Genomic DNA, 23,933 nt, shown 5'->3' with positions numbered 1-23,933 from the left:
AATAAATAAATAAATAAATAAATAGCCCTCCTATATACAAATGACAAATGGATTGAGAAGGAAATCAGAGAAACGTCACCCTTTAAAACAGCCACAAATAACTTAAATATCTTGGGTGACTCTAACCAAACAAGTGAAAGACCTGTATGAAAAGAACTTCAAGTCTTTAAAGAAAGAAATGGAAGAAGATATCAGAAAATGGAAAGATACCCCATGTTCTTGGATAGGTAGGATCAACATAGTAAAAATGTCAATCCTACCAAAATAATCTACAGATTCAATGCAATCCCCATCAAAATACCAGCACAATTCTTCACAGACCTGGAAAGAACAATACTTGACTTCATATGAAAAAACAAAAAATCCAGGATAGCCAAAGCAATCCTGTACAATAAAGGAACTTCTGGAGGCATCACCAACCCTGACTTCAAGCTCTACTATAGAGTGATAGTAATGAAAAACAGCTTGGTACTGACATAAAAACAGACAGGTGGACCAATGGAATCTAATCAAAGACCCCAATATCAACCCACACACCCATGAAAAACTAATTTTTGACAAAGAAGCTAAAAATAAAAAAAAAACACATATTCAACAAATGGTGTTGGTATAACTGGCTGTCAACATGTAGAAGAATGCAAATAGATCTGTATCTATTGCCATGCACAAAACTCAAGTCCAAATGGATATAAGACCTCAAAATAAATCCATCCACACTGAACCTCATAGAAGAGAAAGGGGTAAATGCATTTGAATGCATAGGCACAGGAGATCACTTCCTAAATAAAACACCAGTAGCACAGACACTGAGAGCAACAATTAATAAATGGGACCTCCTGAAATTGAGAAACTTCTATAAAGCAAAGAGCATGGTCAGCAAGACAAATTGGCCCTACAGAATGGCAAAACATCTTCACCAACCCCACATCTGACAGAGGGCTGATCTCCAAATTATACAAAGAACTCAAGAAACTAGATATCAAAGTACCAAATAATCAAATTAAAAAATGGGTACAAATCTAAACAGAGAATTCTCAAAAAAACAATCTCAAATGGTGGAAAGACACTTAAGGAAATGGTCAGCATCCTTAGTCATCAGGGAAAAGCAAATCAAAACCACTCTGAGATTACATCTTACACCAATCAGAAGGGCTAAGATCAAAAACACCAATGACAGCTTATGCTGAATGTGGAGAAAGGGGAACACTCCTCCATTGCTGGTGGGAGTGCAAACTTGTACAGCCACTGTGGAAATCAGTATCAGAAAATTAGGGATCAACCTACCTCAAGACCCTGCAATACCACTTTTGAGCATATACCCGAAGAAGGCACATTCACACCACAAGGACATTTGCTCAACTATGTTCATAGCAACATTATTCGTAATAGCCAGATCTTGGAAACAACCTAGATGCCTCTCAACTGAAGAATGGATAAAGAAAATGTGTTACATTTACACAATGGAATACTACTCTGCAGTAAGAAACAATGACATCCTAAACTCTGCAGGCAAATGGACAGAACTAGTAAAAACCATTCTGAGTGAGGTAACCCATAACCAGAAAGACAAATATAGTATGTACTCACTCATAAGTTGGATACCAGACATAAAGCAAAAGATACCCAGCCTACAATCTACAATCCCAGAGAAGCTAGAACCCTCTTCCAGAAACAGATGGAAGCAGATGCAGAAATCCACAGCTAACCATTGGGCCAAACTCCTGGAATACAATTGAAATGAGGGAGGAATGATAATATGGACAAAGGAGTCAGGACCATGATGGGAAAACCCACAGAACCAGCTGACCTGAGCTAGTGAGAGATCACTGACTCAGGTCTGACAACTGGGGATCCTGTATAAGATTAAACCAGACTCCCTTAATACAGGTGACAATGGTGTGGCTGGGACAATATATGAGGCCACTGGCAGTGGGTCCAAGATCTAACTCTAATGCACAAACTGACTTAGTGGAGCCCATTCTGTTGGAGAGATACCTTGCCCGGCCTAGACACATATGTGTGTGTGTGTGGGGGGTGGTGGGGTAGGGAGGTGCCTTGGTCCCTCCTCAATGAGATGATGAGACAGACTTTTAGTAGACTTCCTGGGGGAGGCCTTACCCTCTCTGAGGAGCAGATGGGAGGTGGGAGGGGAGTAGGGGGGAGCAGGAGGAGAGGAGGGAGGGGGAACTGGGATTGGAATGTAAAAAATAAAGTAATAAAAATGTTTAAAAATGTTTTACTGTTTAAAAAACACATGAAAAAAGAGGATCTGGGTTCAGTTCCCAGCATCCCCATATGGCAGTTCTCAGCTGCCTATGACCAGTTCCAGGGGGATACTCTCTTCTGGCCTCAGTGGGCTGTCTGTGCAGGAGAGCTAATGAGGACTGCTATGGGGTATCCACCAGGGAAGACTACTGGGAAGCAGGTTTAAGCCAATAGAAATCCTTTATTAACCGGTCAGTGACTATCCTGGGTGTTTGCGATCCCAGGGCAGCCTTGAGCCTTTCTCAGGGTGAGCTTTTAAGCACAAAACCATATCCTGGGTTGACACACCTCAGCAAAAACAGCCAGAAGCAGAACTGTGGAAGCTAAAACAGCAAGGTTAGTACAGCTCGGGACTTTGTCAGACCATATGGACTTTGATAGATTGGGTCTTTGTTCTCATTTTGTCGGCTGGTACTGTCTATGTGCTGGATTCCAAGTTTGGATGGTACTTCCATCATGGAGTCAGTTGTGCTAAGATCTGAAGGCCTGTTACACACACACACACACACACACACACACACACACACACACACACACACAGAGAGAGAGAGAGAGAGAGAGAGAGAGAGAGAGAGAGCAAAATGGATTTAGCTATTAACCATTTTCTTTTGCCTCGTTCCCATTTTAACTTTACACGCAAGGTTTTGGAAATCCATTTTTATACTTTTGTCTTTTTTTTTTTTTTTCTGTTTTCTGGTGTAGGGCATGGAGTTAGGGCCTTGCACATGCTGGGCAAGTCTCCACCACTCAGCCCCAAACCAAATCTTACTCCAGTGTGTAGGTGACAGAGCACTCCCATAGCATTGAAGATTTATGAATTCAGCCGATGGTGACTTTTAGACTTCCCTGCTCCCCAATTTCAAGAGAACTTTCCTTTTAAGAAACATGGCTCCCTGGGTAGACATGGAATCATGTAATAGATGACAAACGCTGGGTAGACTTGGAATCATGTAATAGATGACAAATCTTGGGTAGACGTGGAATCATGTAATAGGTGACAAATGCTGGGTAGCCGTGGAATCATGTAGGAGATAATGAAGTAGAGAAGTCAAAGGAAGGGAATTTGCTGCTTATCTATAATTGAAACTCCAGATCTTGGCCTGCAGAGGGCGCTGTGGGGCCTGCAGCAGCTGCTTCCTGGTTTCAAGAGTCAAGGCAGCTGGGCCCCTTCAGCTCCCACCCACAGGCTTCCCCCACGTGAGGACAATGGCTCCCTCAGTATGTCTTCAGACCATCCCTGTAGTGGGCCGTCTCTGGAGAAACACCAGTGTACCACCTCTTTTTTTTTGGGGGGGGGGAGGCACCAACCGGCTTTCAAATCATGACACTGAGATTTAATATTAGTTATGAATGCTCTGCCTTATCTTATGCTCGTTTCTTGCCAGCTCTTTTAACTTAACTGTTTCTCTTTATTTATTATTTGCCTCGGGGCTTTTTACCTGTTCTTTCTGTATACTTTCCTGCTGTCTCTACGGCTGTCTGAGTGGCAGCTGCCGGCTTCTGGCCCTGGGTATCTGCCTCATTCTCTCCTCTCTTCTTCCTCCTTCTCCTCTTCTCCAGCCTAGATTTCTCCCCCTACTTAGTCTGTCTACTTGAGAGCCCTGCCTATCCTTTCTCTGCCTCACGATTGGAGGTTCATCTCTTTATTAAACCAATCAGGTGCCTTAGGATATTTTGTTTATGATCTAACAAATAAAGCTTGCCTGGAGATCAGAAAAGCAAAGCAGCCAACCACTAGAGAGTTCTTACCTCTACCAAGGCTTGGGGCCAAGGGGGCAATCCTGTCCTCAGTGTAACTGCAGACTGAGTACACAGCCCTCCTGTCTCCACTTGCTGGGATTAAAGGCGTGTGCCACCACTGCCTGGCCTCTATGGCTCACTAGTGTGGCTAGCTTTGCACTCTGATCTTCAGACAAGCTTTATATGTTAGATCACAAACAAAATACCATCACAAGTTCAACATATCTTTGCATAATTGAGCACACATCCTTACATGGTTAAACAAATGCAGCATAAACAAATGTAACACACCTTTACACAGTTAGAGTAATATTCCGTTGCATAAACAAATATAGCACATCTTTACACAGTTAAAATAATATTCTACAACACCCCTGGGAGCAACTTACAGGGAAGATTCTGGTAAGTTCCAAAGATCAGATTTGTACTGCTTGCCTGATGTGGTTCCAGAGGCCCTCTCCCCACTTTCCAGGGCGTGCATTTTCAATAGGGTCTGCATGTCCCTCCCCAAGGCTGTTGGGGACACTTTCCTGAGACCCTCCTAATGAGAGCCTTAAGGTAAGGTAGGCTGGAGGGGACTTTCTCTGGGCACCTGAAGAAGAATGTCTCCTTTGGGGCTGTTTGTCACCTCTTAGGGACTGTTTCCATGTTTTCTCTAGTCCAGAGAATGGGATGGGGGCATACACTCTTCTGGTGGTGGTGGTGGTGGGGTTCTCTTTGTTCTAGTAGCCAGTGACTTTGCTCCTATCTGCAAACACATATTCTAGCTGGGCATGGCTTTTGTGAGTGAAACACTTTGGGACTGATGGCGAGTTCAAGGTCATTCTCAGCTACACAGTGGATCTGAGACGATGGGAGCTACAGGAGCTCCTGTTTCAAAAGCCCCAAAGCCAAATCCCTCAACCAAGAGCACCTACCACTAACACATAAGAAAGAAAGCCACCCTTGATGCTGCTATGACCTCAGGGGTCATCCTTCCTCCTGTGGGACTGCCTTCTGCTCATTCGTTCTGCAGTTAGTTTGGAATCCTTGATAAGGAAACTTCTAGCGGTTGGGTAGCTTCCGATCTGGAAGGCCAGTGTTTAGGTATGACAGGCCACGGTTCATGTTGATCTTGCTAATCCATGCTATCAGGGGTCCCCTGGCATGTGTAGCCCCGAATGACAACTCTTTGGTGCATTGCATTTCTGTCCCTCTTGGGTACATAGCTTCCAGGGTTTCGGGCCCCTTAAATGGGGAAGGCACTGAAGGGAAAGTGGATGTTGGGAGGGTTGGGTCAGTGTGAGATGCAGGCTGTGGGAGGGAGAGGAGAGGTACCCATTCTCTGCTCTCCAGAAGGGGGTACTAAGTCTAGTAGTCCTGGGTATGCAACTAAGGGGCTCTATTGTAAACCCTTAGTATGACTTCCCAGTGAGGAATGCAGTCATGGGTGGTGGTAGGTGCTAGGCTTCTTGCCTGGTCCCTTGACAGTCACCTCTGCTGGGCCCCTGCCAATCCAGGGCCGGAGCTGTGGTACCATGGCGAGCCAAATTGCCATGATTAGCAGATAAAAATCCCATCTGAGGGGGAATTTATGAGTGTTATTACTGTCTATAAAACCCATCTGAGGAGAAGGATGGATCTGAGTGGTAAGTGCCCCCACAGGTAGCCAAGAAGCAGGGACTCCTAAATCAGGTCACAGGGTCCCTGCTGCTATCTGAGCCCAGGAAGTGGCTGCTGGGGGGGGCACAGGGGCAGCTATCGGGGACCTTGCATGCTGCAGCTTCTTATGAGAAACATGGTTCTATGTGTCCGGTTTCTCTCCTGTCTCCCAGGGACGAAGCGAGGCGTGGAGGCATGGAGGAGTGGAGGGTAGGTGACAGCCTTAGCTGCAGTCTCTTCTGTCCTAGTGGCCTTTGTGTGTGATGTCACTGCCAGAGCCTTTAAAGCATTTTTTCCATCCCCAGAGGACCATGAGGGAGGGGTAGGGCAGGAGGCCAGGCCTGGTTCTTCTGTGTGTATCTTCTGACATCACCCCTGGGGTCAGAGGCTGCATTCCAGAAAGGTTCAAGGGGCACTGAGGGCAGCCTCTGGGGTCCTTTTCATCCTGATATTCTACTTTCTTGGAAGGATGTAGTTTCAGAAGCCTCCCTTCCCTACTCACCCCCACCTCTCTGCCCCTGAGAGCAGGGCCGTGTGTGACTGAGGCAAACATAATGACTGGGGCCAGTATGGTGGGAGGTGTCCTCACTGGTGTGCACATCAGGCAGGGTGGAGATTAAATGAGCCATCTTCGCCTCCAACTCGTGAAGGGGACCATCTGCCCCCATGTCCTACCTGTCTGTGGTCCCTGAGTGACATGAGTCTGAGCAGAAGATGGTTACAGAGGAAGGATCCACCCTCAGTAATCCAGCTTTGTGGCTATTTGGACTTTTAGGGCCTCAGTTTCCCTCCTTGTCAGGGATAACTGGCTGGCTTGCAAAGTTCCAGTAATACTTAAAGGAGTTTATGGGGGGAGATGTCCCAATCCGAGAAGGTCCCTACTTTACTGGCTACTGAGGGCCATGGCCTGGATTCTTAAGCTTGTTTTTCTGGGTTGAGAGCCTTGCGGTGGGGCGGGCAGTACATGGTAGTGAGTCGAGCTTCTGGAACATTCATGGCAAGGCCAGCCTGCAGGGTCCAGGCTGGAGGTCTGCAGAGGTGTGGTAGCATCTCTCCCTATGAGCCCCCATTAGGTCAGTTGGTTCTGCCTAGATGCCATGTGGTGCAGAGCCAAGTGGGCAAGGTGTCACCATGGGGTGTGTGGGCTGAGGTGGCTGCTTGTGCCAGCTGCTGACCCAGAGAAGTGGAGAGGGACAGCAAGTTCACATTCTGGCTTATGGGGAGACTTGACAAACATCCAAACCAGACTAAAGGGGCTTCAGGCAGCGGCTGCAATAATGGAGGGCCTGGGCAAGGCACCGTCATAGTCACATTGAGTCTCCTGTTTCGTGAAGCTTCTCAGGTTGTGTTTCTCATTGCTGTAACAAAAGCAATGGGGGTGGGTGGGTGGTGGTGCTTTGTTTGGTTCACAGTCTGAGGTGCAAGGTGCAATCCTCAGCAAGGAAGGCATGGTCACAGGAGTGTGAGGTGGCTGGTCACACTGCATTCACTTAGGAAGCAGAAAAAGTGGAATGCTGGTGGATGCTACTGGCCTCTGGGGAGCTGAGGCCAGAGCAACAGCTAAAATCCTTAAAGCACCATCCTTCATAGAGATTGTCCCAGATGCCCACAGTGCCTGGGTTGATAAATCCGGATCCCCATACTAGCACTTGATGGCTTAGGAAAGGTGGGAGTCTGGGTAAGAATGGGAGGCAGTCTCAAGTTGTCTGTGAGAGCTTCCCATTGGGCCATCTGACTACTGTGAGAGCTTCCCATTGGGCCATCTGACTACTGTGAGAGCTTCCCATTGGGCCATCTGACTACTGTGAGAGCTTCCCATTGGACCATCTGACTACTGTGAGAGCTTCCCATTGGACCATCTGACTACTGTGAGAGCTTCCCATTGGGCCATCTGACTACTGTGAGAGCTTCCCATTGGACCATCTGACTACTGTGAGAGCTTCCCATTGGACCATCTGACTACTGTGAGAGCTTGCCATTGGGCCATCTGACTACTGTGAGAGCTTCCCATTGGACCATCTGACTACTGTGAGAGCTTCCCATTGGGCCATCTGACTACTGTGAGAGCTTCCCATTGGACCATCTGACTACTGTGAGAGCTTCCCATTGGACCATCTGACTACTGTGAGAGCTTCCCATTGGGCCATCTGACTACTGTGAGAGCTTCCCATTGGACCATCTGACTACTGTGAGAGCTTCCCATTGGACCATCTGACTACTGTGAGAGCTTGCCATTGGGCCATCTGACTACTGTGAGAGCTTCCCATTGGACCATCTGACTACTGTGAGAGCTTCCCATTGGGCCATCTGACTACTGTGAGAGCTTCCCATTGGACCATCTGACTATTGTGAGAGCTTCCCGTTGGGCCATCTGACTACTGTGAGAGCTTCCCATTGGGCCATCTGACTACTGTGAGAGCTTCCCATTGGGCCATCTGACTACTGTGAGAGCTTCCCGTTGGGCCATCTGACTACTGTGAGAGCTTCCCATTGGGCCATCTGACTACTGTGAGAGCTTCCCATTGGACCATCTGACTACTGTGAGAGCTTCCCGTTGGACATAGGCCGTCTTCCTGTTGCTCCCTACCACTTTCCTGTGACTGTGCCTTGCTCACAGGAAATACACAGTCTTTCTCTGTAAGGTCAAAGGGCAGACCTGGTCTTAAAAGCAAGTGTCTTCTAGCATTGGGTGTGCTGGCCTTGTGCAGAGGTTTCTACTGGGGTGCAAGCAATCCCTTGGCATTTCCTTGCTGAGTGTCCTAGGGGTTGGTGGCCAACATATTGGGATCTGGGGTAGAAGTCCTCTGAATGTCTCGTCTGTGAGGGTTCAGGTCCTCCCTACCCTTGGCTCCTCTGAGTCTGTAGAAGATGGCAATACCACCATGAGCAACAGAGGCAAGCTGGTCTGTGCCTATATCTCTGGCCTTTCCTGCCTCCCATGTGGGAAAGTCATCTGTGTTGTTTCGTTTGGTGACAACTGATGGCCCATGAGTAACCTTGGGGAGGGGGCAAAGCAGGCCTTACTTGGTAGTTTGTCCTCCGGTCTGCTCTGCTGAGCGTATGCTCTTCTGACCACCTACTGTGTGTCAGGCTCCAGCAATGTCACTCTGTTCTCCGTGGCCCCAGTGGGATTTGCTTCTGGTTCCCAAACATCTAGGTCGAGCTGAGAGCTGTGTCACCTGGAGCAGGACTGGGCAACTGTGTTCTGTCACAAGCTCCCCAGCAGAGGGTTGGTGGGGGGAGGTATCATAGTTCCCAGTGGTCACTGGGCAGCAGCTGGAGGTCCGGGGTGGGCAGGGGGAAGGGTGTCACTGGGCCACAAGTTAAGTGTGAGAGGAGCTGGCAGAGGTGTTAGACACCACCTGTCCACAGGTGGGATCAGAGGCTGAGCTCTGCCAGGGGCATTCATACAGAGTGCTGGCCATGAGGGTCTCCCTCTGTGTTGCAAAGCTGAAGGACACACCTGGCACTGAGTGGAGTGTGGAGTCTGGGTGGGGCAGCTTGTTCTGTGCCCTGATACTTGACCCCAAGCAAGTATGACATCTGCTGGAATTCCCCCTGAGAACTGAGCTGAAGCATTCACATATGATTGTCTGATGTTGGAGCCAGGCTCTGAGGGCAGGTGCCGGAAGGGAGAATAGCCACTTGGACACCTCATTGGCCTTGTTCCTACCCACTAGGCTTCCTGCTGCTTGGCTCAGCACCCTGACTTCACCAGTCTAATAATGGTGTCATTTTCCCAAGTCTGGGCTGAGGCTGAGATCCCCAAAGATCTCCTCACTCCTAGGGAGGGACACACCCCTCTCTGGAACAGCCAAGTTCATCTAGTCCGCCCTCTATGGAGTAATAACTATAATTTCTTCCATGTGACCTGGGCTTTGAAGGATATTGTGACTGAAGTGCAAGGAACAGTGACAGTCTTGGCCATTGTAATTGACACTTCAAAACACTGCCACCGCCTCCAAAGGGAGCCTGGGTGCTGGGCAGCGGGGGCTGGGGGTACCACCTCTGAACCCAGCTGCTTGGCTTCGTGGCTGAGATGTTAATAACACTGACTCATGGCTGTGACTATGGCTCACCCCCAGCTGCCAAAGCTATATTCCTTTCTGGTCATTTGAGTAGCTCTGTTGCCTGGGGCTGGGTCCTCCATGTTGGGCCCTGATGTAATGAGCAGAGGTGAGGTGCTCCCAGAAGCTGTACACAGCATGTGAGCAACAGGGGGCAAACTCACCCAGCTCTGGATACCATGTTACATGCTTCATTTCCGGTTGGCTCTGAAAGCAAAGGCTGAGAGTAGTTCTATGGAGATTGCTCGGAAAGCCAGGGTCTTTCCTGCCTCGTGGCTGGAATAAACACCCCGACAAAAGCAGCTTAATGGAGAAATTGTTCATTTGCTTCACGGTTCCCAGGTGCAATCCATCATGGCAGAGAAGTCAAAGCAGCAGGGTGCGGGAGGTGGTTGGTCACATGGCATCCACAGTAAAAAGCAGAGAAGAGTGAATGCATGCAGGAGAGGCTCAGCTTGCTTTCTCCATTTGGTACAGTCCAGAATTCTTGCCTAGGGGATGGGTCCACCCACAGTTGAGATGGGTCCTCCTATATATTTAATGTAACCCAGATAATTGCCCACAGATACACCTGAGACCCATCTCTCAGATCTTGTCAGATTGACATTAATCATCAGAACCAGCATTCCTGGGATGTGCTCTGCTTCTTTGGGCTGCTCGTTCGTTCGTTCATTCATTCATTCATTCATTCATTCATTCATTCATTCATTCAGCCACATTTCCTGGCTCCCTGTCCTGTGCTCAGAACCTCTAGGTGCTGGAGATTCAGCGCTGAGCAAAGCGCTGCCCCCACGAGACTTCATTTAGACGGGGAAGACAAGCCCGAAGCAGGCTCTGCAGCCTCTGTTGAGAGCACTGTGGAGAATGAGTGTGAGGGTTACGGTGCTGGAAGGAGGCATTGCTGGCTAGAATAGTCAGATACCAGTCACCACAGAGGATACATGAGAGGGGCAAGCCACAACGGCATCATAGAGTTCTGGGCTGATGAGTTCCGGGACACTTTCCCTGTGGTGGACAGTGCAGAGAATGCGAGGAGCAGACAGGAAGTTCCATTCAGCCTCCACCTCGGAGAGCAGACTACTGCCAGTAGGGAGAAAGCAGGGCTTTCTTAGGGCTGGGGGAGGGGGGTAGGATTCCACTCATGAAGCCTATGGAGCGCCAGAGGGCCTCCTGGCAGCTCAGCCTCTTCTGGTTCTTTCTGGCCTGCTGGTTTCTGCATCCCCATTTTTTGTGCTCCAGGGGAGAGAGGGTTTGGCCTGTTCTGTTCTGTGCATCGTGTTACTCATGGGGTCTTGTCTCTGCCGCCTGCCTCCTGTGGCTTCTGGGGTGATGAGTGAGGACGCGCACAAGTCGTTGTCTCATCCTCTTCCCTGTTCAATTCTTATTTTTGGCATCTGCTGAAATACCTGCTCTCTTCATAATCGGCTCAATTACAGCCCATTGTTCACATCAGTTATTTGTTTTGAATGAGACTCGGCACCCTCAGTTGGCTGCTCAGCTTATGTCTTGTCAACATGGGGCTGGGGCCCCAGAGGCAGCCTGATCACTTTTTTGCTGGTGTTTACAGCCCCGCCTCTGCCCCTCCCCCCTGCTGTTGGGAAGGGAAGGCTCTGTGTCAGGTATGGGCTCAGGGGTTGGTTGTGAGTCTCACAGTCTCTACAGTTTTCTACTGTTCTGATCAGTTAAGCCTCAAAAGCCTGGCTTGCATGGATCTCCTAGACTCTGAGGTTGGCTTGACAGGGCAGGAGCCTGGGGCCAGCCCCAGAGGCTCTTGGGAGATGAGAATCCATGGTGTTTCTGGAGAGGAGACCCGACGGACAGGTTTGGCCTTGTGGAGATGAAACCCTGGCTTAGTGGTGCTGCGGGCCTTGTGCTCCAGTCCTGTCCTTGGGGCTTGGGAGAGATCACTTTGGACAGATGCGGGTGTTTGCATCTGAAGAAGGGGGATAGGTGCTTGGCTTATAAAGCCCCACATTCCCAGAGAGGTTCCATGACGATTATGGTGCCTCTGGTCCTGCAGAGTGCTAAGTCACCAGATGGAACATTGCAGAACATTTTTCTCTGAGAGACTGAAGCAACTGGGTCCCCAGTGGAGGAAAAGGTGGGTGTGGGAAGGTCAGGAATGCACTGGGGTGTGGGTAGCCTTGAATAAAGGGCAGAATCTGGGATGGAGCGCTTGGGCAGCACAGGTCCAAGAGGATGGATTTGGTACAAGTGAGGGACTAGCTGTTGGCTCACAGGTGATGAGTGGCTGCAGCTGCAGGCTGGAGGGCAGCTCAATGCCAGGCAGCAGAGAGGTGTGTCTACTGTGGTGGCTTGAAAGAAAATGGCCTGCAAAGGGAGTGGCACTATCAGAAGGTGTGACCTTGTTGGAGGGAGTGTGTCACTGTGGGGGTGGTCTTTGAGGTCTCTTTTCTCAAGTTCCCTCAGTGTGACTGTCAGTCAACGTCCTGCAAGTCGTAGGACACTTGGCTATTTCTCCAGCACCACATCTGCCTGCATGCTGCCATACTCCCCACCACAATGGTAATGGACTGAACCTCTGAAACTTTAAGCCACTACACCTCAGTTATAAGAGTTGCCGTGGTCACAGTGTCTCTTCGCCTTCACAGCAATAAAAACCCACAACTAAGCAAAAGTTGGTACCAGGAGTGGGGTATCACCGTGATAGGCCTGACCATGTGTTTGTGTGAAGGAATTTGGACTTTGGTACTTTGGGTTAGGAAAGCAGTGTAATGCTTTAAGTGCTGATTAATGGGCCGCACTAGTAGGAACATGGAAGAAAGAGATGATAAGAGTTATTTGAACTGTTTGGGGCTAGATCAAGAGATTTCAGAGTAGAAGAATTTTAGTATGTTGCCTAGAAATTGTTCTTGTGATAGTTTGGTGAAGGAAGTATCTGCTTTTTGCTCTTGTCAGAAGAGTTTGCCTGAGGCTAACGTCAAGAGTTTTGGATTAATTCTGTTGGCAGATGAAATCTCAAAATACCCTCGTATAGACTGTTGTATGGATGTTAGTGGTAATTCTAATGAAGATATATAATGAAAAGGAACAAGCTAAGCAAGGAAAAATATTTGAGGAGAAAAAGGGCATTAGTAAGTGTAATGGAGCTAAGTCCTGTGTTCAAGGAGATAAACAGATTAAGAAATGGAATAAAAGGAGTAGTGACCTCAGCCCAAGATCCCATCCAGCTAAGTTTCCAACTTGTGAAAAGGAGCTGAAGAAAAGCTTAGAGCTGGTGTTGTGGCATGCACTTTTAATCCCAACACTTGGAAGGCAGAGGCTGGCAAATCTGAGTTTGAGGCCAGCCTTGTCTACAAAACAAGTTCCAGGACAGCCAAGCTTCAGGCAATGAAAGACAGAAAGCTGAATGAGTGTAATTGAATGAGAGTGCCATGTTCCATCCCCAATAGAATTAGAACTTGGCCATAGAGTTAAGAAGAAGGGAGTTATGGAATAAAGTTGCTGAGGCCAGACATGTGTCAGGGGTGTCCCTGAATGGAGACCTAGTAGAGAGGCCATTGTGTGAATCTGTGAAGTTGAAGCCTGCATTGCTTTGGAGAATCCAAGATGTTAGAGATGCCAGAGTTGAGGGTTACCTGCCAAGAAGAGCTGCTCACAGGGAGTGGAGCCAGCCCAAGAGAAAGCAGTGTGTTGCAGTCAAACCCAAACAGAGCTGGAGATCTGGAGATCATATACGTAGATTCAAAGTTTGAAGTTTGCCCAGCTGGTTTTTGGTCTTGCTTTGGTCCAGTATTTTCTCACTTGCTCCCTTCCTGTGTCCTGGAATGATAATGTATATCCTGTGCCATTATATGTTGGAAGTATGTGATCTGTTTTATTTTTATTTTATAAGGGATTACAGTAAAGAGATTGAATGAATCTCAGAAGAGACTCTGAACTTTGGACCTTTAAACATTGTTGAGACTATGGGGACTTTTAAAGTTGGACTGAAAGCATTTTTGCATTATGATATGGTTATAACCCTTTGGGGGCCAGAGAATGGGATGTGGTGGTTTGAAAGAAAATGGCCCCCAAAGGGAATTGCTCTGTTAGGAGGTGTGGCCTTGTTGGAGGAAGTGTGTCACTGTATGGGGCGGGCTTTGAGGTCTAATCTCAAGCTTTCCTCAGTGTTACTGTCAGTCAACTTTCTGTTGCCTGCAAGATATAGGACACTTGGTTATTTCTCTAGTATCACATCTATCATGCTCCCTGCCATGACAATAATGGACCGAACCTCTGAAACTGTAAGCCACAACCTCGATTAAACATTTTCCTTCCTAAGAATTGCTATGGTCATGGTGTCTCTTCACAGCAATAAACACCTATAACTAAGAAATTTACTAGAGGGGCCTGAGGGTGAGCAAAGCCAGGATGGAGGCATGCTATGATGTGCTACTTTGGTGGACACCCACTATGTGCCTGATGCCATACTAAGTGCTTCATGATACCTGGTTTAATCTCTATAGTAATTCTACCAGGGAGACACTCTCATTTCCTCTGCAATCTAGATGAGAAGTCAGGCTCATAGAGGCTAAATGACTTGGCCAGGGTCACAAAGCATCTGGTGGCAGTGAAGGGATAAGAGCCCAGGACTGGTTTACATTTGCTTTTCATCTGGGGCCTGGATTCTCAGCTGAGGAGATGAGGGAAGCCTGCTGATGTTGCAATTGTCCTCAGCTTTTGCTTCTCTGAAGTTCTATATCGGACCAGTCAGGGGTGGCGCCTACATTAGGCTAAATCTGCAGCAGCAAGGATTAAAGGTAGACTTTGGGAGATGGAGGTAATCTGGTGGGTGCACTGGGTGTCTGAGGAGGCTCTGAGGACATACTCTCCTTGGCCTTGCATATCTTTTCCTCTTCAGGCCTGCCCTCCCGGCAAAGAGCTGCAACAAAGCTGGCAAGACAGGAGTCAGCAGAGAAATCTCATTTTCACCTTGGACATGTTTGTGGCTGACTGATATTCACCCAGCTTCTAGGCATTCCTTTTAGACAGGCCTGTGCTGAGTCCCGGCCTCAAGTTCCCCTCCTGCACAGTGGGCATGGCCAACTCCCATGCCCACACTCCTAGGACGGCACAGGTGTGAGAGGGGCCAGGCGTGGGGTGTGGGAATGCTGACCTGTTGGGTGCCTGGGTACTGTGACAGGGCCAACCTCTGCTTGGGTCAGCAGATGCTTCTATAAAAATGCCAAAATATTTAAGATAGAGTGCCAGCTATGGAGATGGCTGTCTGTAGAGGGCTTGCTGCATGTGAAGACCTGAGTTTGAGCCCCAGCAGCCCTGTAAAAGTGGGGCGTGGTGGAGTGGAGGCAATCCCAGGGGGCTTGCTGGCTAGTTAGTCTGGTCCAACAAGCTCAGGGCTCAGTGAAAGGCTGTCTAAAGAGGTAAGGTGTCTAAAGAGGGGGCTGGAGAGATGGCTCACAGGTTGAGAGCACTGGCTGCTCTCTCAGGACCCATGTTCAATTCCCAGTACCTACAAGGCGGCTCACAACCATCTATAACTTCAGTTCTGTGGGATCTGATGCCCTTTTCTGGACAGGCAAACACAGGCTGCATAGACATGGATGTGGGCTCAATATTCATATACATGAAACAAATAAAATAACTATAAATATAAAATGGAGAGCACTAGAGGAGGACCCTTGATACCTCTGTCCTCTACATACATGAGCACACACATGCATGTGCACCTGTAGGCACCAATACCTGCACATACATGTACTCAGCCTCTACCCTTTGACATACAAATACTCATCCCTCCACCCACCCACACATACCCAAACATCCACCCTTTTCGAAATATACTCACCCTTCCACCCACACAAAATATCTGGAAGGAGGGTCTGGCCACAAAAAGCAGCTCCCCAGACTCAAGCTGGCCTGAGGTTACCCAGCTCACAATGTCTGAACCCAGCTCTGTGGGTGAGATGTGCCCATACCTAATACGTGTTTAAATACAATCAAGCAGTTGCCTTCTGGATACATTGATTGGTGTTTATTGATGAGGCCTGCCTGTGTTTTATGCCACACACCCACGCTCATTGTTAATAAAGCAGGTGGAAGCTCTTAGATGCGCCTTAATCATAGATTAAGAATCTGTGCCTCGGTCTCTCCCACCGGATTACTTACATCTCCCAAAGTCTACCTTTAATCCTTCCTGCTTCAGACTTAGCCTAGTCTTGTTTCTATGGCAACAGAGCATGATCCCCTCGCTCGCTATTGTGTCTTATATTCAGAGAGGAAAGGGGGGGGGAAGGGGTGGCCATGACATAACTTGGTAGCCATCCCAGGGTCTCTCCAGTTTTAAGTCAGTGTCAATCATGACTCCCATGCTGTTCTCTCAATTTTCCCCTCTCGGGGGCGCTGTGGGCACATCTCTTTAGTATCTAGAGCACAATGGGTTTACAGGCCCTTTTAAGGGTAGGCTTGGGAAAGTGCTGGAAGGGGATCTAAAGGTCATAGTGTCCAGTAAGGCTTGTTGATCTGATTCCTATGAAGCAAACTTCTCCCACTCTGGGTGCCTGTGGGCTATGTTTCCTATGTTTCTTCAGCTTGGCGGCTGTAACTTGAAGCAACCTTAGACGATATGTCAATGAGTGGGCATGGCTGTGTGCCAATAAATCTTTATTTATAGATGCTGGGATTTGAATTTCGTATCCATTTCATATGTCACCAGATCTGTCTTTTTCTAGTTATTTGCAGAGCAACTGCTGGCTCTCAGTCTGTGTGAATGCAGACAGGGGGAAGAGTTGGCTAGGCATAGAGTCCTTTACTGTGAATATGGGCCTTGACTTTCTATCTTGTTCTGTTCATCTAGAGGCTTGGCTGGAGGCTGTAAAATATTCAATCCAGAAAACCACAGCTTGGATGGGAGAGGGGCAGCTAGGCTGGGGACTTGGGTATGACCTGGTGTCCCCAGGGTCCCCTTCCCTCTCAGATTGACTGACAGAAATCTTGACAGGGAGACAGTTAAGGCAGAGGTCTGGTGTAACTGGAGGCTCTGTAGCTGAATAGGCTGCCATCGGGCTGTGAATGCTGGGTTGGAGCATGCTGGGAAAGAGGCTAGCAGGGGCTGTCTCTGACAGGGGATTGGGAAGGTATCATCCTCTCTGGGTCTGCAATACAAACCCAGCCATGGAGGAGGTATGGCTAACTGATCTCCATGATCCTCCAACACTCTCTTTCCTTATGCTTGAAGGAGTTCACCTTTGCTTGGCATCTCAAGAAACCCAGGCATGTATACTGGCCATGTCATTCCACCATGCAGCTCAGGCTGATGGTGTCCTAGGCCTGGCTCTGGCAGGCAGTGTGGCTCAGGGACACCTCTCTGGCATTCAGAGCCCAGCCCTAGGGGCTGAGGATATGGTTCATTTGATAAGAGTGTTTGCCTAGCACGTGTGAGCCATGGGTTGTATCCCCAACATTGCATGATCCAGGCATGGTGGAGCATGATGGAGCCACTTCTAATCTCCGGACTTGGGATGCAGAGACAAGAAGATTAGAAGTTCAGAATTATTGCCATCTATATATGGAGTCAGGGGCTAGCCTGGGCTACACGACACACTGCCTTACAAACAAAAAGCAGATCCCTGCTCTGTGATTGCTGCCTCAGTGACTTGGGTCATACATGTCCCTGACCTTTCTGAAGACCTGGTCTTCCCATCTATGGAATGGAGGTACCTGGGCCCTGGTGTCATCTGGGAAGAAAGGGTTGAGGGAGGAGCCCAGCCTGCTCAGACATCCTTGGATCAGGTACAGCAGGACTTGGTTCTAGTGCATAGGGACACCAGAAGAGGAAGTCTGATTTCCCCAGAGTTGGAAGTAGTCTATCTTCTGGCAGACACCGGTGTTCGTCTCTCTCCCTTGACCAGGTAGAGTGGCAGGAGACGGAGGATGGGGCAACACAATCCAGGGTTGTCACCCTGCCTCAGGGATTCCCATGAGGTCCCATCCCCCTACCCGATGATAGTTCATTAGGAACATGCAGCTTTGGGTAATGGACTCAGGGAGAACCTCGGAGCCCTGTCTGGCAGGCTGGGAACAGTGGTGTTCAGTGGTGTTCCAGCTCCCTGGAATCTCCACTGTCTGGCCAGCAAGTCCCAGCTTCAGCTTCAGCTTCAGCGTGTGTGGTCTTCTAGGACCACAGGCAGCTGGACCAAGAGCCCTCCTCCTTCTGCAACAGGGGCCACTGCTGGGTAATGAGGTCTTACATGTGGCAACCCCTCCTCGGAGCAAAAGAGGAAAAAAGAGGAGGAAATAGGATTGCCTGGAATTTATTAGTCTAATTACATTTTCCTAATACAGTTGACCCCCGCTCGCAGCAGTGGGCTTATCAAAGCTGCCATCATGCCGGCGTTATTGGAGTTTTAATAAGAGTCAATTGGTTATTGTCCTTACTGTGTGGGACACTGCAGACCTAATCCCTGCAGCCCCCGGGGGAAGGCAGGGTGCTTGCTGGCTTTGCGGAAATATTATTTACATTAATAACATGGATTAGAGTCTTGGTTTATGCGGTTGGGAGAGACAGAACTTTTCTCTGTTCAGGAGGGCACGCAGGCAGCGCTGTGCTGAAGTCAGGGGAGTGCTGGGATGGGAGTCAGGACACCGGACTGCAGCTGCAGGTGGCTTCCTGCCCATCGCCATGTCTTGCTGTGGGAACTCATGTGTGCTGCCTACTCTTCTGGTCCCCCTGAGTTGACATGAGAGGACCTATGTGATGACCTGTGTGATGGTTGTGGGGTGTGGCTGCTTGGAGTTGGGATGTGTGGGGAGCAGTGAATTCAGACACAACTGGATTCTGGCAGTGGTCGATGGTTTAGCTTTTTCTTGTGTATACTCATTGCCGGCAGAGTTGAGTCACTGGTTCTGGAACAAGCTTCTGGAATACTGTGCGCTTTCCTAGTTACTTTATAGAAGTTGGTGAGGGGCAGGTTGGCTTCAAGCAGAAGAGTTGGGGCTGTAAGATTTACACTTCTGCCCTGGTGTGAGCTTCGTGACCTTGGGCAGCAATCTCTTTTGTAAATGTTTTACTTACTGTTATTGGGTATGGGGGTGGGTACCACAGTGTGTATGTGAAGGTCAGAGGATAACTTTCAGGAATTGCTTCTCTCTTTCTATTATGAACCCTGAGTGGGGTAGGGACCCTAGGGCCAGGGACCTGAGGGCTAGGGCAAGGTAAGGCAGGGTAGGGCAGGGTAGGGCAGCTCCTGGAAAAGGTAGAGAAGGTCAGGATGTTGAAAAAGTTCTGGATTTTGTGTCCTGAGTCTAGAACACTTTAGGTCCATCTTTCTAGAATGTTCCTCAGAAGCTCATGTCATGCAAATGTCACCTTCCTCACAATGTGTTGATATCTGCAGGCGTTGCACCTCTTACCCACAAAAGTATGATCTGAAATCATATACTTCTCAGCCCCAGGCCTGTGCCATGCCCACATCTTTCCCTGTTTCACCAGGTTACAGTGTGTTGGGTGGTAGAAGGCAGCCCTCACACCTTGGGGCTCTAGCTGAGGATGGCAAGTGTGGGGAATGGTGCTCATCTTGGGTACCTATATGATGACTGGGATGTGGTTTACCACACCTGAGTGCAGGGTAACCCTAGCCTGGGGTCAGCCAGAGAGAAGTCTATGGTTGATTAGTGGTGCCTTTCTTATCTACAGCAATGAGGAAGGACTGTGTGTCTGCTAGTGATGGCCAACTGAGGCTTTTGCCTTCCTGGCTTCTCTTGAAGCTGTACCATGGGTTTGCTGTGCAGCTTTGGGCAAGTTCTTCCCTACTCTGGGCTCATTTTCTTTCTCTGTGCAAGGAGAGGGAGCGAGTAAGGAGAGCTTTATTGGTTCTTTCTGCTGTGCTTGCAGAAGGGGGCCAGTTGACATCACACTCTGATTCCCTCCCCAGTGGCTGCCTCACCATTTGCATCATGTGAATTGGTCTTGTAGCTGGAGTCCCCATCATCATGAAACTCTCTCAAAAAGAGACGGTCTTCTGGTACTGGCAGAGCAGGTGTGCTCTGCTGTGGTAGTAAGATATAAGCACAGCCTGAGGCCTTCAAGGGCTTGGAGCTCTCCAGGATGGTTCAGGGGTCATAGTAGCTTTGATCTGGGAAGCAGCCTCCCAGCATGGGGCTGTTGCTTCTGAAAGCTACAAACTGTGAGATGGCCATGCCCTTTAAAGAAGTATTAGTTCAGAAATGTCCCTTCTGCTCATATGGGATGGAACTAGCCAGAAAGGGCCTCATTGGCCCATGTAGAGCTGGGATGGGGGTGTGAATATAGGTGAGGCACTGTGCCTCTGGCCATGAGTTCAGAGAGCTTTCCAGCCTGGGCTTGGGTAGACATTAAAGTGAACACATATAATGGTTCTGGGTCGAATCTGACCCATGGGGAAGGTGCTGGTCCTCCTTCCTGCCACTCATCCGGCAGCCTGGCCTCCTGCTGTGGCATGCCAGCAGGGACAGAGTGGGGGAGGCATTGTCTCTTGGGTTCTGGTAAAATTATTTTAAGACCTTGTAAAGCAAATTAGAATTTCAAACTACCCAACCCTCTTGAAAGCAGACTGGGGGTGTGTTAGGAGTAATTTAATTTTTGCTTTGTTTTATTAATAGAGCGTGGGAGGGAGAGAGAGAGGGAGAGAAAGACGGGCACTCAGGGCCTGGGTGGTGTTGTCAGCCCTGAGTTAGAGGTAGACATGGACAGTGTTAGTCAGTGGTGTGGGAGTGGGAGACCTACTCAACCAGGCCACATTGAGGCTCTAGGGCATGGATGACAGCTCCAGGGAACACAGGTAAGATGGGTCTTGAGGATGGGCTACCTATGAAGGTACCTGAAGAAACAAGGACATGGGGCAGGGGTTCCAGCCTCTCAGGGGCCACAGGCACCTCCAAGAATCTCCAAGAGGGGGCGCTGGAGTGAAGGCTTAGCAGTCAACAGCATTTGCTGCATAAGTATGAGGAGCAGCACTCAGACCCCAGCACCTGATTAAAGCGGGGCGTGGTCTCATTGAGGAGGGTGGAGGCAGGTGGATTTCTGACTGCCAGCCTAGAGGATAAAACATGAGCTCCAGTTTCAATAAGAGACCCTACCTTAAAGTAGCAAAGCAGAGAGCCCTCCTCTGGCATCAGAGAAGAGGTGTTGGAATGCTATGCAGACACCAACCTGTTTGTTAGCTAAACACCCTCCACTCCCATTCCACAGGATGAGGGATGGAGGTTGGAAGCCCTGGGGTCCTTTCAGCCCCTAGAGCCTTCTGCCAGATGTCTCCAGTATGGTGCTTCATTTCTCTAATGACTTTTGGAGTGGGTCCCAACATGAAAGACAAGGTTTTTGAGGATTCTCATGAGCATGTCAATCATAGTGAGTTTATTTAGTTTTGAGTTTTGAGACAGGGTCTCATGTAACTTATTCTGGCCTCAAACTCTCTATGTGGCCGAGTTTGACTTGACTTTCTGATCCTCCTGCCTCCACCTCACTGGGGTGCTGGGGTTCTAGGCCACAGCACCTGATCATGCAGTAGAACTGAACTAAGGGCTTGGTGGGTGATTGTTAGGCAACTGGTCTACCAACTAAGAGCTCCATCCAGGAGTTTAATAACTTAAACTATGGAAACAGGAGTCCTGTGTTCTAAGTGCTTTCTTCAGAGTTGGCAGGCTGGTCTACTGGGGTTTCTGCATGTCTCCCAGCCACATGGAGGGTCCAGAGATCTTCTGAAGTGTATGTGAGGATAATGCCAGGTATACATGGACACTTTTATGGAAGGGACTTGACACCCTGAGATTTGAACATCTGGAGGAGGGGGCTCCAGGAACCTGTTCTCTTATGGATACCAAGGCCAAATGCAAACAAGTGAATGTTTTGATATTCTCAGTGGATTACATATTGTCAAAATGCACACCAGTAAGTAGAGTCTGGTATGTTCCTTTCATTTATTTCATCACACACATGTGAACATGCACAAGCACATATGTACTCTGGCATGTGGCAGGCCAGAGGAAAGGTGACATATACATGCATATGCCCATGGTATGTCGAGCTTGTGGAGGTCAGAGGACAACTCCATAGGGTTCGTTCTTCCTTCCCACCTCTATAGGTTCTTAGGAGTGAGCTTCCCAGTTGCCAGGCAAGCACTTTACCCCTTAAACTATCTTGCCAACCCTGGTGTGTTATTTTTAACAACTGTATAGTATTCCAGAGCATGGATTACTATAATTAAGCTGAAAGTTTCCCTACCGATTGGCATTTATTTTATCCACCCCCTTCCCACTTTTAAACTTTGGAAACAGGACAAAGATTAACCTCCTTGCACACACATATCCTTAGGTACTAGTGGCTTATTTCTCTGGGGTATAACAAAGGAGTTGAGTTGTTGGGTCAAGAGGTTTGTGTATTTTAATTTTAATTAATAGCTACTGTCAGCTTGATTTCCCCAGAGGACAGGGCTCTCACCTTCACCTCAGTAATTAGAGAATCCATTTCCAGTCTCTAGCTGATAGAGTGATCCTATTGGCGGGCTGAGGATCTGAAGTGAGACCTCCTCATTACTTTAATTTGCATTTCCCCGAGTGCCACCCATGCAGCTTGTCATCTGCTGGCCAGTGAGTGGTTCACTCTTGCCATTGTCTCTGCTGTCCTGAGCTCCTTCCTCCACAGGGTCATTTGTCCATTCTTGTTCACCCTACACACTCTGTCCCTAGTGCAGACATTAACCCTCTCCCGGCCTTCTGCCCAGAAGTTATTAAGCCCAGGTGCTGAGCTCTGCTAATTTGGTGACAGTACACTTGGCTGTGTGTGGTTCAGGCTCGTTCTGTGCTTGAAGGTCCCATCTTTCCTGTTGTTGGACAGCCCTATGTTACCTGAGGACTGATTTAACTGTTCATTTTCTAGCACATATTTACCAACTGTAGAACTCAGGGAAGGCCCTGGGATAAGCAATGCAGTTTGGGGTACACTGAGGGTCCCCATCAAGCTTGCATTTCCTGAGTTATTACAGCTAGCCTGAACAACACAGGTGGCCAGGAGTTGAGGATCTGGGCGGGACTAGGAATCAGGGGCTGCTGGATGTGGGAACCGCCAACATCACACAGTGTGATCCCAACCCCTCAGAGTGGTCACACCTCTAGAGGGTCCCTGCCTATCTTAGGCAGCCCTGTCCATGCACTGTATCCAGGGATGGTTTGTGTTCTCCAAGCTTTGGCCTGAGCTGAGGCTGCAGGAGTGAGAGCCAAGTGTGCCAGATGTGTGTGTCAGGGCAGGGCCTGGAGAAGGTATCTAAATAGGAAGGTGGCTGGTAACTTGTCCTACTGGAGGAGTCCCAGCATGGCCACAGGAAGAGGTGGGACTGGGGAGGTGTGACACCATATTGTACAGGTCAACAGGCTTGATGCTCACCCTTTTTTTAATGCCTTGAGGATGGAGGGTAGGACCCTGTGTCCCTCTGATCTCCTGTACCTTGTAGAGGGTGTCCAGGGCTGCAGGATTCTCTTGTCTGAGGGTTGAAGATGGGGTGCTTGTGCTCCCAGGGGTGTGTGGGGAATTAGGACTGGGAGTCTATTTCAGTCCTGCCCCTCCCCCAAGGTGCATTTCTGTTCTCTTGATGAGGTGCACCTTGTGAGGAAGGTGGCACACTCCTGATTATCAACAGACACATGCACAGCATGCACGTGGGGGCGTTGTGGCTTTTGGGATGAGCTACTCTCCTCCCTGGCCGCTTCCCCTCCAGTACCTGCGGCTAGCCCTGAGTGAGGGGGAGCCCTGGAAAGGCAATGCTGGTGGGGAACCTGAGCCACGGTGACTCTTGTCACCTCCTTGGAACACCCCGTCTCAACGTCAGAGCCCTGTTTTCTTTTAGAAAACAGCTTATGCCTTACAGCAGTTTTATCAGCTTAGCTTTCCCACTTTGCTCACTGGACTGTAGACACCATAAGAGCAGGGACCAGAAGGCCCAGTCTCTGCACTGTCCCAGCATCCACTATGGCTCCAGCATGAAGTTGGTACTTGCCACCTGTCCACAGAGTCATGTACATGGGATGAAGGATATTAGCCATCTTTCCCATGTTGTTTATTTTCCTCTCCTATAACAGAAGATGTTAACATCCAGCTTGTTTAAAGCAAGGAATTTAGGTTCAGAGAGGTGGCTGATTTGTTCTAAGTCAGACAGCTATTTGGGCGTGGGGATGGGGAAAAGGAACTGAGGTTTTCTGAATGTTCACTAGCTGCCTGGCTCTTATGCC

At 48.9% G+C, this 23,933-nt stretch overlaps 1 protein-coding gene across 1 annotated transcript in view; it reads left to right on the top strand.

Annotated features, from left to right (window-relative positions):
• Nucleotides 1–5,070: 5,070 nt before the first annotated feature.
• The window catches only part of Mrto4 (MRT4 homolog, ribosome maturation factor), a 1,102,334-nt gene continuing 1,083,471 nt past the window's right edge, over nucleotides 5,071–23,933 (top strand). The window contains exon 1 of the mRNA XM_051173468.1: nucleotides 5,071–5,074. The gene's annotated coding sequence lies outside the window, so the exon portion shown is untranslated. The remainder of the gene's footprint in view (nucleotides 5,075–23,933) is intronic.

Source organism: Phodopus roborovskii, unplaced genomic scaffold (assembly GCF_943737965.1).
Source record: "Phodopus roborovskii unplaced genomic scaffold, PHOROB, whole genome shotgun sequence".
NCBI classification, from domain to species: Eukaryota; Metazoa; Chordata; class Mammalia; order Rodentia; family Cricetidae; genus Phodopus; species Phodopus roborovskii.
Note: the sequence above shows the minus strand (reverse complement) of the source record. Positions and strands in the feature narration are given on the sequence as shown.